We start from the raw sequence: 19286 nt of genomic DNA on the forward strand, positions 1-19286 counted from the left end.
GGCGTTGAACTCCAAGAAGGGACGTCTACACGTGCAACACTAAGCTCAGAGTCCCAAGCACACACCAAGTGGGCCCCGGAAGTGGATTTATGCATCAATTACTTACTCATGTAACCCTAGTAGCTAGTTTATTATAAATAGGGACTCTTACTATTGTATTAGGAATCTTGGGTCTCAGTTTTATCCATTGTTCATCTTAGGAGACTATTGTACGTTTTAGGGGCTGGCCATCTCGGCCATGCTTGACCTTTCACTTATGTATTTTCAACGGTAGAGTTTCTACACTCCATAGATTAGGTGTGGAGCTTGCTGTTCCTCAAAGATTAATGAAAGTACTACTTTTTCTATCAATTCATCTTATTTCGCTTCTAAGATATCCATTCGCACCCAAGAACATGAGGAAGATGATGATTATGTGTGACGCTCATCACCATTCTCCCCTATGAACACGTGCCTGACAAACACTTCCGTTCTATATGCAACAAGCTAGAATGAATATCTCTTAAATCTCCTAATCAGAATCTTCGTGGCGTAAGCTAGAATGATGGCGGCATTCAAGAGAATTCGGAAAGTCTAAACCTTGTCTGTGGTATTCGAGTAGGATTCAATGATTGAATGACTGTGACGAGCTTCAAACTCGCGAGTGCTGGGCGTTAGTGACAGACGCAAAGGAGGGTGAATCCTATTCCAGCATGATCGAGAACCGACAGATGATTAGCCGTGCTGTGACAGAGATGTGAGCATATTTTTCACTGAGAGGAGGGATGTAGCCACTGACAACGGTGATGCCCTTGCATAAAGCCAGCCATGGAAAGAGTAAGACTGACTGGATGAAGATAGCAGGAAAGCAGAGGTTCAGAGGAACGAAAAGCATCTCCATTCGCTTATCTGAAATTCCTACCAATGATTTACATAAGTACCTCTATCCCTATTCTATTATTTATTATTCGAAAACATCATTATCAATTTATATCTGCCTAACTGAGATTTGCAAGGTGACCATAGCTTGCTTCATACCGACAATCTCCGTGGGATTCGACCCTTACTCACGTAAGGTATTACTTGGACGACCCAGTGCACTTGCTGGTTAGTTGTATCGAAGTTGTGAACCATGGTATTGGCACCATGTTCTTGCGCCATTGCCAGGGGAGAAGAGCCATGAATTTTACATAATTAAGTGTAATCACGATTACGCGTACAAGTTGCTCACGTTGCCAGGATGTTCGAGCCTGGACATCACAATTTCGTGCACAAGTTTTTGGCGCCGTTGCCGGGGATTGTTCAAGTTTGGACAACTGACGGTTCATCTTGTTGCTCAGATTAGGTAATTTTCTTTTATTTTATTTTCAAAATTTTTCAAAATATTTCTAAAATTTTCTCATCTGATTTCGAAATAATATAAAAATGTTTTCAAAATTTTATTCAAAATTTTTAAGAATGAATTCTAGTGTTTCATGAAGCATGTTGAAGCCTGGCTGGCTGTAATCCATGTCTAATTCCTTTGGGAATGAGTATGTCAGGCGTGTCATGTCTGAATTACATGCTGAAGCTTGGCTGGCCATTGGCCATGTCTAGTGTTTTGGACCGGAGCTTTCATTGAAAGCTTGGCTGGCTAGTGAGCCATGTCTAATTCCTGGACTGAAGCTTTAGACTAAGAATGCAGATTCCTGGAATTCATATTAAAAATTTTGGAATCCTTATTTTCCTTTTTCAATTAATTTTCGAAAAAAAAAATAAAAAAATTAGAAAATCATAAAAATCAAAAAAATATTTTTCATGTTTCTTGTTTGAGTCTTGAGTCATGTTATAAGTTTGGTGTCAATTGCATGTGCATCTTGCATTTTTCGAAAATTCTCATGCATTCATAGTGTTCTTCATGATCTTCAAGTTGTTCTTGGTAAGTCTTCTTGTTTGATCTTGATGATTTTTTGTTTTGTGTCTTTTATTGTTTTTCATATGCATTCTTGAATTCTTAGTGTCTAAGCATTAAAGAATTCTAAGTTTGGTGTCTTGCATGTTTTCTTTGCATTAAAGTTTTTCAAATTGTGTCTATGATGTTCATCTTGACATTCATAGCATTCTTGCATGCATCACATGTTTTGATCTAAAAATTTCATGCACTGCATCTTTTTAGTGTTTTTCTCTCTCATCATAAAAATTTCAAAAATCAAAAAAAAAAAATATCTTTCCCATTTTCTCTCATCAAATTCGAAAATTTGGATTGACTTTTTCAAAAATTTTAAAATCAAATTGTTTCTCATGAGTCAAATCAAATTTTCAGTTTGAAAATCTTATCTTTTTCAAAATCTTTTTCAAAAATCAAATCTTTTTCAAAATTCTTAGTTATTTTCGAAAATTCCAAAAATATTTTTCAAAAATCTTTTTCTTATTTTTATATCAAATTTTCGAAAATAACATAATCAATTAATGTTTTGATTCAAAAATTTGAAGTTTGTTACTTGCTTGTTAAGAAAGATTCAAACTTTGAATTCTAGAATCATATCTTGTGATTTCTTATGAATCAAGCCATTAATTGTGATTTTAAAAATCAAATCTTTTTCAAAACTAATTTCAATCATATCTTTTCAAAAATATCTTCTTATCTCTTTCAAAAATTTGATTTAAAAATATCCTCTCTAACTTCCTAACTTCTTATCTTTCAAAATTGATTTTCAAATTTGTTTCAACTAACTAAGTAAATTTTTGTTTGTTTCTTAACTTTTTCAAAACTACCTAACTAACTCTCTCTCTCTCTCATTTTCGAAAATATCTTCCCCTTTTTCAAAATTTCTTTTTAATTTATTAATTATTTTAATTTTTAATTTTAAATCTTAATTTTCGAAAATTACTAACATTTTTAAAAAACTATTTTCAAAAATCACTAACTCTTTTTCAAAAATTATTTTCGAAAATTCCTCCTTTCCCATCTTATTCTATTTATTTATTCATCTACTAACATCTCATCTCACATCTCAACCCTCCTCACAGTTGTGTTTCTTCCATTATATTACATTCTTTGTCTCCCCCTCTTCTTCTACTCACACAGAGATCCCTATACTGTGGTATAAAGGATCTCTATTATTATTATTATTTTTTCTGTGCCCTCTTCTTTGTCATATGAGCAGGAGCAAGGACAAGAATATTCTTGTTGAAGCAGATCCGGAACCTGAAAGGACTCTAAAGAGAAAATTAAGAGAAGCTAAATTGCAACAATCCAGAAATAACCTTTCAGAAATTTTCGAACAGGAAGAGGAGATGGCAGCCGAAAATAATAATAATGTAAGGAAGATGCTTGGTGACTTTACTGCACCTAATTCCAATTTACATGGAAGAAGCATCTCCATTCCTGCCATTGGAGCAAACAACTTTGAGCTGAAACCTCAATTAGTTTCTCTGATGCAGTAGAACTGCAAGTTTCATGGACTTCCATCTGAAGATCCTTTTCAGTTCTTAACTGAATTCTTGCAGATATGTGATACTGTTAAGACTAATGGAGTAGATCCTGAAGTCTACAGGCTCATGCTTTTCCCTTTTGCTGTAAGAGACAGAGCCAGATTATGGTTGGATTCTCAACCCAAAGACAGCCTAAACTCTTGGGATAAGCTGGTCACGGCTTTCTTAGCCAAGTACTTTCCTCCTCAAAAGCTGAGCAAGCTTAGAGCTGATGTTCAAACCTTCAGACAGAAAGAAGGTGAATCCCTCTATGAAGCTTGGGAAAGATACAAACAGTTGACCAAAAAGTGTCCTTCTGACATGCTTTCAGAATGGACCATCCTGGATATATTCTATGATGGTTTATCTGAGCTATCAAAGATGTCACTGGACACTTCTACAGGTGGATCCATTCACCTAAAGAAAACGCCTGCAGAAGTTCAAGAACTCATTGACATGGTTGCTAATAACCAGTTCATGTACACTTATGAAAGGAGTCCTGTGAACAATGGGACGCCTATAAAGAAGGGAGTTCTTGAAGTTGATACTCTGAATGCCATATTGGCTCAGAATAAAATATTGACTCAGCAAATCAATATGATCTCTCAGAGTCTGCATGGAATGCAAGCTGCATCCAACAGTACTCAAGAGGCATCTTCTGAAGAAGAAGCTTATGATCCTGAGAACCCTGCAATAGCATAGGTGAATTACTTAGGTGAACCTTATGGAAACACCTATAACTCATCATGGAGAAATCATCCAAATTTCTCATGGAAGGATCAAAAGCCTCAACAAGGCTTTAATAATGGTGGAAGAAACAGGTTTAACAATAATAAACCTTTTCCATCATCTACTCAGCAACAGACAGAGAACTCTAAACAAAATGCTTCTAATTTAGCAAATCTAGTCTCTGATCTATCCAAGGCCACTGTGAGCTTCATGAATGAAACAAGGTCTTCCATTAGAAATTTGGAAGCACAAGTGGGCCAGCTGAGTAAACGGATCACTGAAATCCCTCCCAGTACTCTCCCAAGCAATACAGAAGAGAACCCAAAAGGAGAGTGCAAGGCCATTGACATAAGCACCATGGCCGAACCTACAAGGGGAGCAAATCCCAAGGAGGAAGACCTCCTGGGACGTCCAGTGGTCAATAAGGAGCTTCCCTCTGAGGAACCAAAGGACTCTGAGGCTCATCTAGAGACCATAGAGATTCCATTGAACCTCCTTATGCCCTTCATGAGCTCTGATGAGTATTCCTCTTCTGAAGAGAATGAGGATGTTACTGAAGAGCAAACTGCCAAGTTTCTTGGTGCAATCATGAAGCTGAATGCCAAATTATTTGGCATTGATACTTGGGAAGTTGAACCTCCCTTGTTCATCAATGAACTAAGTGATCTGGATCAACTGACATTGCCTCAGAAGAGACAGGATCCTGGAAAGTTCATAATACCCTGTACCATAGGCACCATGATCTTTAAGGCTCTATGTGACCTTGGTTCAGGAATAAACCTCATGCCCCTCTCTATAATAGAGAAACTGGGAATCTATAGGGTGCAAGCTGCTAAAATCTCATTAGAGATGGCAGACAGTTCAAGAAAACAGGCTTATGGACAAGTAGAGGACGTGTTAGTAAAGGTTGAAGGCCTTTACATCCCTGCTGATTTCATAGTCCTGGATACTGGAAAGGAAGAGGATGAATCCATCATCCTAGGAAGACCTTTCCTGGCCACAGCAAGAGCTGTGATTGATGTTGACAGAGGTGAAATAGTCCTTCAATGGAATGAGGACTCCCTTGTGTTTAAAACTCAAGGATCTCCCTCTGCAACCATGGAGAGGAAGCAGAAAAAGCTTCTCTCAAAGCAGAGTCAACCAGAGCCCCCACAGTCAAACTCTAAGTTTGGTGTTGGGAGACCACAACCAAACTCTAAGTTTGGTGTTGAACTCCCATATCCAAACTCTAAGTTTGGTGTTGGAGAGTTTCAACAATGCTCTGAACATCTGTGAGGCTCCATGAGAGCCCACTGTCAAGCTATTGACATTAAAGAAGCGTTTGTTGGGAGGCAACCCAATTTTTATTTATCTAACTATATTTTTCTTAGTTATATGTCTTTGTAGGTTCATGATCATGTGGAGTCACAAAATAAATATAAAAATTGAAAACGGAATAAAAAATAGCAGAAAAAAAATCACACCCTGGAGGAGCATCTGTCTGGCGTTCAGCGCCAGAACAGAGCATGGTTCTGGCGCTGAACGCCCAAAATGGGCAGCTTCTGGGCGCTGAACGCCAGAATAGGCATGGTTCTGGCGTTCAACGCTAGAAATGGCACACAAATGGGCGTTGAACGCCCAAAATGGCCACCAACCTGGCGCTGAACGCCCAGAGTTGGGTGCAAAGGCATTTTTACATGCCTAATGGGTGCAGGGATGTAAATCCTTGAACACCTCAGGATCTGTGGACCCCACAGGATCCACTCAGGATCTGTGGACCCCACAGGATCCACTCAGGATCTGTGGACCCCACAGGATCCCCACCTACCTCCACTCACTTCTTCTCACCACTCTCTTTCACACAACCCCATAAACACTCTTCCCCAAAAACCCTTCACCAATCACCTCAAACTCTCTTCCCCATCACCTCTTCACCACTCACATCCATCCACTCTTCCCCATAAACCTACCTCATAAACTCCACCTACCTTCAAAATTCAAAACCAATTTCCCACCCAAACCCACCCATATGGCCGAACCTTAACCCCCCCTCCCTTCCCTAATATAAAGCCCTCCATTCTTCATCAAATTCACACAACACACCCCTCTACACCCTTCTTGGCTGAAAACACTTCTCATTCTCCCTCTCCTCCATTTCTTCTTCTTCTTCATCTATTCTTTCTTTTATTGCTCGAGGGCGAGCAAAATTCTAAGTTTGGTGTGGTAAAAGCATAAGCTTTTTGTTTTTCCATTACCATTGATGGCACCTAAGACCGGAGAATCCTCTAGAAAGGGGAAAGGGAAGACAAAAGCTTCCACATCCGAGTCATGGGAGATGGAAAGGTTCATCTCCAAAGCCCATCAAGACCACTTCTATGATGTTGTGGCCAAGAAGAAGGTGATCCCTGAGGTACCTTTCAAACTCAAAAGAAATGAGTATCCAGAGATCTGACATGAAATTCAAAGAAGAGGTTGGAAAGTTCTAACAAATCCCATCCAACAAGTCGGCATCCTAATGGTTCAAGAGTTCTATGCCAATGCATGGATCACCAAGAACCATGATCAAAGTAAGAACCCGGATCCAAAGAACTATGTTACAATGGTTCGGGGGAAATACTTAGATTTTAGTCCGGAGAATGTGAGGTTGGCGTTTAACTTGCCCATGATGCAAGGGGATGAACGCCCCTACACTAGAAGGGTCAACTTTAATCAAAGGTTGGACCAAGTCCTTATGGACATATGCGTAGAAGGAGCTCAATGGAAGATTGACTCCAAAGGCAAGCCGGTTCAACTAAGAAGATTGGACCTCAAGCCTATAGCTAGAGGATGGTTGGAGTTCATTCAATGCTCAATCATTCCCACTAGCAACCGGTCTGAAGTTACTATAGATCGGGCCATCATGATCCTTAGCATCATGATTGGAGAAGAGGTGGAAGTTCATGAGATTATACCTCAAGAACTCTACAAGGTGGCTGACAAGTCCTCCACTATGGCAAGGTTAGCCTTTCCTCACCTCATTTGCCACCTATGCAATTCGGCTGGGATTGACATAGAGGGAGATATCCTCATTAAAGAGGATAAGCCCATCACTAAGAAAAAGATGGAGCAAGCAAGAGAGCCCACTCATGGAGCTCAAGAGGCGTATGAAGCTCATCACCATGAGATCCCGGAGATGCCTCAAATGCACTTTCCTCCACAAAACTATTGGGAGCAAATCAACACCTCCCTAGGAGAATTGAGTTCCAATATGGGACAACTAAGGGTGGAACATCAAGAGCACTCCATCATGCTCCATGAAATAAGAGAAGATCAAAAAGTAATGAGGGAGGAGCAACAAAGACAAGGAAGAGACATAGAAGAGCTCAAGGACATCATTGGTTCCTCAAGAAGGAAACGCCACCATCACTAAGTTGGATTCATTCCTTGTTCTTGTTTCTTCTGTTTTTCGTTTCTATGTTATGTGCTTATCTATGTTTGTGTCTTCATTACATTATCATTAGTAGTTAGTAACTTTGTCTTAAAGTTATGAATGTCCTATGAATCCATCACCTCTCTTAAATGAAAAATGTTTTAATTCAAAAGAACAAGAAGTACATGAGTTTCGAATTTATCCTTGAACTTAGCTTAATTATATTGATGTGGTGACAATGCTTCTTGTTTTCTGAATGTATGCTTGAACAGTGCATATGTCTTTTGAAGTTGTTGTTTAAGAATGTTAAATATGTTGGATCTTGAAAGAATGATGACTAGGAGACATGTTATTTGATAATCTGAAAAATCATAAAAATGATTCTTGAAGCAAGAAAAAGCAGCAAAGAACAAAGCTTGCAGAAAAAAAAATAGGCGAAAAAAAATATAGAAAGAAAAAGAAAAAGCAAGCAGAAAAAGCCAAAGCTCTTAAAATCAAGAGGCAAGAGCAAAAAGCCAATAACCCTTAAAATCAAAAGGCAAGGGCAAATAAAAAGGATCCCAAGGCTTTGAGCATCAGTGTATAGGAGGGCCTAAAGGAATAAAATCCTAGCCTAAGCGGCTAAATCAAGCTGTCCCTAACCATGTGCTTGTGGCGTGAAGGTGTCAAGTGAAAACTTGAGACTGAGCGGTTAAAGTCAAGGTCCAAAGCAAAAAAAAGAGTGTGCTTAAGAACCCTGGACACCTCTAATTGGGGACTTTAGCAAAGTTGAGTCACAATCTGAAAAGGTTCATTCAATTATGTGTCTGTGGCATTTATGTATCTGGTGGTAATACTGGAAAACAAAGTGCTTAGGGCCACGGCCAAGACTCATAAAAAGTTGTGTTCAAGAATCATCATACTGAACTAGGAGAATCAATAACACTATCTGAACTCTGAGTTCCTATAGATTCCAATCATTCTGAACTTCAATGGATAGAGTGAGATGCCAAAACTATTCAAGAGGCAAAAAGCTACAAGTCCCGCTCATTTGATTGAAGCTATGTTTCATTGATAGTTTGGAATTTATAGTATATTCTCTTCTTTTTATCCTATTTGATTTTTAGTTGCTTGGGGACAAGCAACAATTTAAGTTTGGTGTTGTGATGAGCGGATAATTTATACGCTTTTTGACATTATTTTTAGTATGTTTTTAGTAGGATCTAGTTACTTTTAGGGATGTTTTCATTAGTTTTTATGTTAAATTCACATTTCTGGACTTTACTATGAGTTTGTGTGTTTTTCTGTGATTTCAGGTATTTTCTGGCTGAAATTGAGGGACTTGAGCAGAAATCAGATTCAGAGGTTGAAGAAGGACTGCGGATGCTGTTGGATTCTGACCTCCCTGCACTCAAAGTGGAGTTTCTGGAGCTACAGAACTCGAAATGGCGCGCTTCCAATTGCGTTGGAAAGTAGACATCCAGGGATTTCCAGCAATATATAATAGTTCATACTTTGGCCAAGAATAGATGGCGTAAACTGGCATTCAACGCCAGCTCTCTGCCCAAATCTGGCGTCCAGCGCCAGAAAAGGATCCAAAACCAGAGTTGAACGCCCAAACTGGCACAAAAGCTGGCGTTCAACTCCAAGAAGGACCTCTACACGTGCAACACTCAAGCTCTGCCCAAGCACACACCAAGTGGGCCCCGGAAGTGGATTTATGCATCAATTACTTACTCATGTAAACCCTAGTAGCTAGTTTATTATAAATAGGACCTCTTTCTATTGTATTAGGAATCTTGGGTCTCAGTTTTAATCCATTGTTCATCTTAGGAGACTATTGATCACGTTTTAGGGGGCTGGCTATCTCGGCCATGCTTGGACCTTTCACTTATGTATTTTCAACGGTAGAGTTTCTACACTCCATAGATTAAGGTGTGGAGCTCTGCTATTCCTCAAAGATTAATGCAAAGTACTACTGTTTTCTATTCAATTCATCTGATTTCGCTTCTAAGATATCCATTCGCACCCAAGAACATGAGGAAGGTGATGATTATGTGTGACGCTCATCACCATTCTCCCCTATGAACACGTGCCTGACAAACACTTCCGTTCTATATGCAACAAGCTAGAATGAATATCTCTTAGATCTCCTAATCAGAATCTTCGTGGCGTAAGCTAGAATGATGGTGGCATTCAAGAGAATCCGGAAATTCTAAACCTTGTCTGTGGTATTCCGAGTAGGATTCAATGATTGAATGACTGTGACGAGCTTCAAACTCGCGAGTGCTGGGCGTTAGTGACAGACGCAAAAGGAGGGTGAATCCTATTCCAGCATGATCGAGAACCGACAGATGATTAGCCGTGCTGTGACAGAGCATGTGAGCATATTTTTCACTGAGAGGAGGGGATGTAGCCACTGACAACGGTGATGCCCTTGCATAAAGCCAGCCATGGAAAGGAGTAAGACTGACTGGATGAAGATAGCAGGAAAGCAGAGGTTCAGAGGAACGAAAAACATCTCCATTCGCTTATCTGAAATTCCTACCAATGATTTACATAAGTACCTCTATCCCTATTCTATTATTTATTATTCGAAAACATCATTATCAATTTATATCTGCCTAACTGAGATTTGCAAGGTGACCATAGCTTGCTTCATACCGACAATCTCCGTGGGATTCGACCCTTACTCACGTAAGGTATTACTTGGACGACCCAGTGCACTTGCTGGTTAGTTACATCGAAGTTGTGAACCATGGTATTGGCACCATGTTCTTGGCGCCATTGCCAGGGGAAGAAAGAGCCATGAATTTTACATAATTAAAGTGTAATCACGATTACGCGTACCAAGTTGCTCACGTTGCCAGGGATTGTTCGAGCCTGGACATCACAATTTCGTGCACCACAACACTAGAGGAGTAATGGAGCTGAACAATGTGGATGTACTGCTAGCTCAAAATAAGATGATTACCAAGCAATTGGCTAACCTCACCAAGAAGATGGAGAGGAATCAAGTAGCAGCAATCACCACTTTAGCAGCAACTCAAGAAGGAGTGAATGAAGAAGCAGAGGGTAGTCAGGAGCAAGCCAACTACATTGGAAATTCACCTAGGCAGAACCATGACCCATACTCCAAAACGTATAATCCTGGCTGGAGGAAACACCCAAACTTTGGGTGGGGAAATCAACAAGACCAAGGCCAAGATCAGAGACGCCACAACCCCAACAACAATGCAGCTAACCAACATCCCACACAGAGATCATATTAGCACTTACCTAACAACACATCTCAACATCCATACCAAAGCCAAAATGGCCCTTCTCATCCCTCCAATCTCAACTCTCCATCATCAGAAGAAAGACTATCAAGGATTGAGACTCTACTTGAAGGCATATGTATGGAAATCCAAGATAACAAGGTGTTCAAGGAGGAGGTGCGAGCCAATATCAAAAACCAGGGAGACACCATCAAGAGGTTGGAGTTTCAAGTGGGATACCTCTCTGAGAAGATTCCCAAACCTACGACAGCTTCCCAAGTGATACAGAGAAGAACCCGAGAGGTGAAGCAAAGGAGGTAAGATGGGAAGATTGTAAGATGGTCACTATAAGTGATAAGGGTACTGAGGAAGAGCTAAACAAACATTTAAAACAACCTGGAGATACCTCAGTAGAGACACAAGAAGAGGATCACCAAGAAACCACACTTACACAGAAGGAGCTACTGAAACTCTATGCACCTTTTCCCCAAAGACTCAAGGGTGGTGTAGAAAAAAGAATATACTCAAAGTTCCTTGATATGTTTGCATCTCTCCATGTAAACATACCATTCATCAAGGCTTTCCAACAAATGCCCTCATACATTAAGTATATGAAAGAGCTGCTGACCAGGAAAAGCTCACTCAAAGGAGGGCAAACAATAGTGATGAATAAGGAGTGCAGTGCTCTCATTCAACCAGAGTTGCCTACAAAAGAAAGGACCCAGGGAGTTTTCACATCCCCTTTGCCATAGGAGAAACAATGTTTGACAAAGGACTCTGTGATCTGGGAGCAAGCATCAACTTAATGCCTTTATCTCTTATGAAGAAGCTGCAGATCAATGAGCTAATACCTACAGACGTAGTCATCAGGCTGGCTGACAAAACTCAAAAACAAGCAGTTGGTTGAAAACGTGTTGGTAAAGGTTGGGAACTACTTCCTTCCTACAGACTTTGTCATATTGGAAATGGAAGAAAGTCACATCCACCCAATCATATTGGGAAGACCGTTCCTAGCTACAGCTAGAGCGCTCATAGATGTGGAGCGAGGAGAGCTAATACTGAGGATACATGATGAACAACTCGCATTCAATGTCTTCAAACCCTCACAAGAGGCAGATCAGGAAAACAAGGAACCAAGGAAAGAGCACGACAAAGCACTGGTGGAAGAAACAAGCATTGAAGCACAGGGAATTCCTTTGGTTAATGAACAAGACAGTCAGCAGTTACCACAGCTAAAGGAAACTCAAGTGGAGCCAAAACCACCAGAATCATATGAGACCAGCAACAAAGACTCCCTAGGAAAAGAGACCACAAAGAGCAGGGCAATAGCAAAAGAAACAAAGAAGAAGGCGCCAAGGAGATGGAGAAACAAGAAGATCCCTACAGAGGATTTCTCTCCAGAGGATAAAGTGATCTCAGCCTACTTCCTAGACATCCCACCTCATCTCCCCACCATCCCATCTCAGTTACCTAAGGTTTTCATCATCAACAAAGTTCTCTCCCTAGAACATGTGGAGATCCTTGATGAAGCCAATGGATATAGGTTTACTGCAAGAGGGGAAGATCTGAAGCATTACCAACCACCCTGACAAAGGCAGAACGTCAAGCTAGTGACGCTAAAGAAGCGCTTCATGGGAGGAAACCCATGTTTTACATGCTTTTAAAGTAGTTAATAAAGCAAGGTTCATGAATTTCAAATCAACTTTGACATGCACTTGAATGAATCCTTTTATACAACATATAGTGAAGAACAAGTTTGGTGTTCAAGGAACACTAAGAGAACATAAATGTAACTCATATCATGTCACTCTTAGAGCCTCGAACAAGTCATTTACACCACATAGCCCCAAACTAAGTTTGGTGTCACCAATGTTGCATACATGGATATTTAGTTGGTTAGTTGGTTTGCACTCATGAATAGCACTTAGTAATTAGAAACAAAAATTTTTAAAAAGTAGTTACCTCACTTTTTAAATTTTGCCGCCACTTTCCACAATTTTATTAATCACATTTCTTTTATTTTGTAGGAAAATTGATGGGACAATTGAAGGAGGGTTCGGCCCCCACAAAAAGAGAGGACTATACACATGTCTTCAAGGGGATTGCGTTGGGAATTGTTGCCATGCAACATTGGAAGAAGAACACACTTGGAAACTGAACCAACCCCATCATAAAAGTGATGATCCTTGTGCCCATCCCATGCTAAACCCCATCCGTTCATCATATACCCACTCCATCAATCCACACCTTCCATTCACTCACCACCTCTCTATATAAGTGGTTCTTATTCCATACTTCCTTTCACATTCCAATTTCCATCCTTTATACCTCCCACTTTTGGCACCCAACTCTTCTTACCCCATCAAAAACACTCTCCCTCACTCCCTTCACTACACCCTATCTTAACCGGCCAAAGTCCATCACTAACCTCAACATCTTCACTTTTCAAAAAATCACTTATGGCATCATCAAGCTCCAAGGGGCAAAAGAGAAAGAAACCGGTTGAGAGCAGCCCTTTTGATGAAGGGAAATTCAAAACTGCATTCCATGAACTTGAATTTGAATAGATAAAGCTCAAAAAGATATTGCCTGAGTTAACATTCCAGTTCAACGAGGATGAATGCCCACAGATTCGAGAGAAGATTGAACAAAGGGGTTGGCAAAGGCTCACAAACCCAGAAGCAAAGATAAATGCAAACCTCATCAAAGAATTCTATGCAAATGTGGTCAGAGAAGACAAAACCAAGGCCCCCACCTTCAAAAGTTATGTGAGAGGAACAGAGGTAGATTTCAGCCCCAATGCCATAACAAGGACTCTTCAGCTGAAATCGCCACATTTTGATGAGCCCAATTATCATGTGAGAATAAGTAATGGCCCCGACAATGATGAACTTGAAGAAATTATGAACGACATGTGTGTTATAGGATCTGACTGGGAAAGGTATTCGGATAGAAGACCCCGGTTCATCAGGAGAGGAGACCTCATCCCGAAAGCCAAGGGATGGTTTGAGCTTGTGAGGAGATCTATCCTCCCAGCTGCAAACAATTCTGAGGTCAACATTACTCGAGCTACTATGGTAAATTGCTTAGTGAAGGGTGGAGGCATCAATGTGCATGAAATTATAGCTGAGGGGATTCAAGAATCAGCCGAGAAGAATGATCCAGGTGCTAGACTTTGGTACCCCAGCACCATCCTTAGGCTGTGTACGAAAGCCAAGGTAGTCTTCGAAGACAGCAATCTAACTTGGGTAAACCCTGGAAGGATGGTTACGCTCCAGCGTATAACTTATGTGGCACCCGCCCAACAACAAAGAAGGCCTCAAATAGGAAAAAGAACATCACAAGAAGGACCTCACCAAGACGAACCTCATCAGGAAGAATACCAGCAAGAAGAGTACTATGATCCAACCAATATAAATCTGGGCCACATTCAAGGAGCTATTGAGGACTTGGCAAGGAGATATATGGAAGGGAAAGAGCAACAACTACATATTCAATCCCAAAGGATGGATCGTCAAGAAGAACTCCTTTCTAATTGGATGAATCAACAAGGGGAGTGGCAGAAACAGCAAATGGAACACTACTCCCAGCTCACTCAAGCCATCAATCAAGTGACTGAAAGGCAAGAGCGTTAATATAAACACCTTCAAGAACTCAACCAACGTCAGCTAGCTCAGACGAAGGCATTCAATGAGTTCAGCGTACTTAATGAAGGACGGCAACTACATAGGGAGGAGTTCAACATACACACTCAAGCCAAGTTGAACTATATGTCTGGTCATATGCATAATCTGCACTCTGCAATCCCTAGGTATGATGAAGTTCAAAAAGATCTAACAGAACAAGAGGAAAGGAAGGTGAAACAGCAGAAGGAAACATTGAAAAAGAAGATGGAAGATGCTGGCTTCTGGAAAAAGTTGATTGGAAAAAGCAAGGGAAGTGGGAGTTCAAGCACTCAAGAAAAACACAAAGAGGACAAACAAGAGGAAGAGCATGAGCAACCCCATGAGTAAAAGGTGGTGGAGTTCCCTCATTGTCCCATCTTTTTCAAGTTTTAAATAAGGAAAATAATGTATGAAATAGAACATGCTTCCATGGTAGTTTAGGATTTTTAATTCTGTCTTTAGTATTTTCCCTGCTTTTGTCATATGTGTGCTGGTTCAAGTTACCTGTTTTCATCTGCATCTTGCTTATTGTATGTTTGTCCTTTTAAACCAAATAAAAAGAGATGGTATGAAAGACCAGAGTGGTGTTCAAGTTGTGGAGTAGGTCCTTAAATTTGTGGTGTAGTAATCACTTAGCTAAGTTGGTTCACCAACAAGGTAGGAAGGCAACTATCTGTCTTGAATCATATGCTTGAAACACACCCCATGAGACTAGCTAAATAACAAGATCCTAATAAGAAAAAGGAAAAGAACAATAGGAGTTGACAAAGAAAGAAAAGTAATAAGAAATAAGGCTAGGCACCAAGGGCTTGAATCTTGAAGGATATGTCTGTGGTGCTCTTGTACCAAGGATCTGCTTGGATGAATAAGTTCTTAGGAATGCTTCATCACTTGGTAACTTGGGTTAACTAACCCGGGATTATCAATTGAAAATCCACTATCAAGAGCAATCTTGCTACAGAACATTTAGTAACCCAAAGAGGTGCTGGACACCAAGGCCTCAAGGAAAGAAAATAACAAACCATGTGCCTGTGGTGTGTATGTATGGGGGAGAGAGACTTGAGGGAGTAAGTCCTTAGGGGTGTTTCAACACCTAGCACCTTGAACCAACTGGTTCGGGAGTGTTGGCTGAAAGCTTATCTTAAAGAGTCGCCCCCTCACAGAACACTTAGCCTAAGGATGCAATAAACCGTGGAAAGACAAAGGGATCAATAAATAAAAGTCTCCAAGGGTGAAATCAAGTGAGTATTCCAAAGCATGGTAAAGGTCTGAAAGCCAATAAAGGAATGAACCTAAGTTGCTATGCATGAAACCCCATAAAACCAAGGACATGACTTCCACAATAATGATTCATTTCTCTTGTCATTTCATTCATCATTCTCTTGTTCCAGTACTTGCTTAGGGACAAGAAAGCTTTAAGTTTGGTGTTGTGAGAATTATGAGAATTATGCATGAATTGAATGATAAATTGAATGATGCATGATCTCATGGGTTAGAACCTAGCTTTGATGCACTTTATTTGCTTGATTTCAGGACAAAGGAAGCAAGGAAGATGCCACGTTAATAGCCACGTTAGTCCAACTAACGTGCCCATTAACGTGGAAAGGAGGCTAGCTTACAATGTTAACAAGAAAAGTGAACACCAATAACGCTTTCGTGAGCCATCATAGCCCACGTTAGTGTCCACGTTAACTACGTTAACATGGAAGATAACGTGGAAGAGAATTAAAGCTCCAACGTTAGTGGTAAAAGTGAATGCCACTAACGTTGGGGAGAGGGGCACACTTAGCCACGTTAAGAGTCACGTTAACTACATTAACGTGAACTCTAACGTGGGAGAAGCAATGAAGAGCCAACGTTAGTGACACTCACCTTTGTCACTAACGTTGGACTAAGCCTCTATTAGCCATGTTAGTTGCCACGTTAATTGCATTAACGTGGAAGCTAACGTGGAGGAAAGGAATGATGAGCCAACGTTAGTGACACTCACCGTTGTCACTAACGTTGGAGATGGCTATCACTACCACGTTAGAAGTTACGTTAACCTAAGTAACGTGAACTCTAACGTGAGAAGAAGGGTGTTTGGAGCGTTAGTGACAAAGGTAAGTGTCACTAACGCTCTCGAAGTTGAGGCATACCCACGTTAAGAGTCACGTTAGCTACACTAACGTGGATTCTAACGTAGGGAAGAAGGGGCCAAGGGCAACGTTATTGGCAAAGGTAAACGCCAATAACGCTCGCGATGGATCAAGAGGCAACGTTAGTGGTCACGTTAGTGCCACTAACGTTGAAGTTAACAGAACTCATCTTGGGCTAGGAACGTTAGTGCAAAAGGTGATTGTCACTAACATTCTCGAACCCACATTTTCACTTAACATTAATGCCACTAACATCCTAGCCAAAGTCCATGCCTACTTCACACTTTCTTTGCAAGTAAAGCTGAGCCCACTGAAGATTCCAAACTGCTTCAACTCAAGATCCAAAGGCACATATCCAAGACTTGAAGAGCCAACTGGAAGATCAGAAGAGTAGTATATATAGGGGTAGTTTTGAACTAGAGAGAAACCTTTTGGGGGATTGAGAGGACTACTCTCTGTATAATTTTACTTTCTCTGCAACTTCTAGTTTTACTTCAGAATGTACTCTCCATCTTTGCTTTCCATTCCCAGAGCCATGAACAATTAAACCCCGTTCATTGGGTTATGGAGCTCTGTTGTAATTTGATGGATCAATAATAGTTTTCGTTATTCTTCTTCTTTCTTTTCTCTTGATTTTACTTGAAAGCTTTTAATCTTCATCCAATTGGATAGTTGTCTTGGAAAAGAAACTATTCATACTTGGATCTCTTCTGAACCTTGGAAGAGGAATGAAGAGATCATGCTAGAAATGCTTTCTCATGTTGGACCAAATTGGGGTTTGGGCGGATATGGTGACATATAATTCTTCCAATACTTTGATTTGGAAATACATGTGGTATAATCAGTGACCACACCTCATCTCTTCTCATGATCAGTTAGACCAAGGAATTGGCTATTGATCAAGATTTGAGAGATTGAGTTACCAAGGAATTGGAATTCAATCACTTAAGATTGCCAAGGAGATCAATGAATGCATTAATTGAGGAAGAGATGAAAATGAACTTGATCCGGAGAATGCAACATCTCCTAAGCCCAATGAATTCCCCATTTCTAATCTACCCATTCTCTTTAGTTTCTGCCATTTACTTTTATGCTAAATTTCCCATTCCCCATTTAAGATTCTGCAATTTACTTTCCGTCATTTATATTCAGCTCTTTATTTCCAGCATTTACATTTTCTGCCAATTACTTTCCCTCCATTTAATTTCCTGCTATTCTCATATCAAATTCTGCTTAGCTCAAATAGAACATTCCTCCAATTAAAGTTGCTTGACTAATCAATCCCTGTAGGATTCGACCTCACTCTATTGTGAGTTTTTACTTGACGACAATTCGGTATACTTGCCGAGGGAAATCTGTTGAGAGACAAGTTTCCGTGCATCAAGAGCCTCCTACCATAGAGTGTGGAAGGGATGTTAAAGAGGAGAGTGATATTAAGGATATGGATAGAGAGTTGAGGGAAATTGATCAAGAAGTGGATTCCATCATTAGTGATTTTTTGTCCACATTGATCAATCCCCTTGATGATCTTGTTGAGCCTTCTTCCGTTGGACTAGAAAGAAATGTTGGGGAGGATGTGCAACCTCCAAGACATATTCTGAGTGAAGAATTGGAAGAAGTGTTCCAAGCAACAAGCCCTCCTATCTATGATAATTCCGCATCAACATATGATCCTTTTGAGCATCATAAGTCCTTCCCCACTATGCTTGAAATTAATGAAGGGGTGGACTTCACTAAACCTCCTATTATGATTTGAGTGATGGGGAAGGGATAGAAGAATTTGGTGAAAAAGAATATGAACTTGAGGAAGCTTGGCAAGAGGTAGAGCTTGAAGAACCTTGCCAAGTGGTGGAAGCCTCTAGAAGAGGATGGACGGGAGTGGAATGCGCTTTATCAAGACCGTTGGGAACTCTTCCACCTAGGTTGCCATCTAATCCTTCATTCGAGTGGGTAAAACTCCTAACTCTTAGCTTTATTATCCCACTTGAATTTGGTTTTCTTGAAATGGATGGCCAACTTAGGGCTGTTTGTGGAATTAAGCATAAGAGGAGGATGTTTAGTGGTTGGCGTTGTAAGTCTAGGCTCATTATGGTGGGAAGCTCAAAATTGAGGAGCATGGATTGGTGTAGTGCTCAATTGGATGGGTCTAGGAGGGTAGTTTGGTCCCTTCATGAGAATTCATCTTCGCCACCACCCGAATGGAATCAAAGTGATCAAATTAAAGACGGGTGTGAAAACAAAGTATGGGATCTCGGATTACAAGGTGTGGATCAACTTTGGAAGCCTATGGTTTGCGAAGAACTCCATCAAAGCTTGGAGATATTAACTTTGAATGATGAAGCACAATGGAAGTCCAAGCATTGGTGGATGTTCAATGATGGATTCAAGCACAAGCCACCTTGATGAATAGCTCCCCATAAGTCCAACTTAAGGACAATAAACAAAAGTGCTAGGTGAGAGACACCCCACCATGGTAGACTCTTTCATTTTCCCCTTTTTGTATATACTGGTAAACCTAGCTTAATTTCATGTTTTGTTTGGTTTATTGAGTTTATTTGGGAGTCTAGTAGGTTAAATAAGGTTTTATAGTGTTTTGTTAGTTGTTTGGAGGTTTGGAATGCTTGGTTTGGTGCAAAAACATGAAAAACTTTGAAAAATAGAGCACCATCCACACGTACACGTGCTCCACACGTAC

General features: G+C 40.4%; 1 non-coding gene across 1 annotated transcript; it reads right to left on the bottom strand.

The window, feature by feature from the left end:
- Positions 1-3651: 3651 nt before the first annotated feature.
- LOC112773659 (small nucleolar RNA R71) lies at positions 3652-3759 on the bottom strand. The gene has a single exon (XR_003188198.1). It is a non-coding gene; the product is annotated as a small nucleolar RNA R71 (small nucleolar RNA).
- Between the last annotated feature and the right edge of the window lie 15527 nt (positions 3760-19286).

Source organism: Arachis hypogaea, chromosome 18 (genome assembly GCF_003086295.3).
Source record: "Arachis hypogaea cultivar Tifrunner chromosome 18, arahy.Tifrunner.gnm2.J5K5, whole genome shotgun sequence".
NCBI lineage: Eukaryota > Viridiplantae > Streptophyta > Magnoliopsida > Fabales > Fabaceae > Arachis > Arachis hypogaea.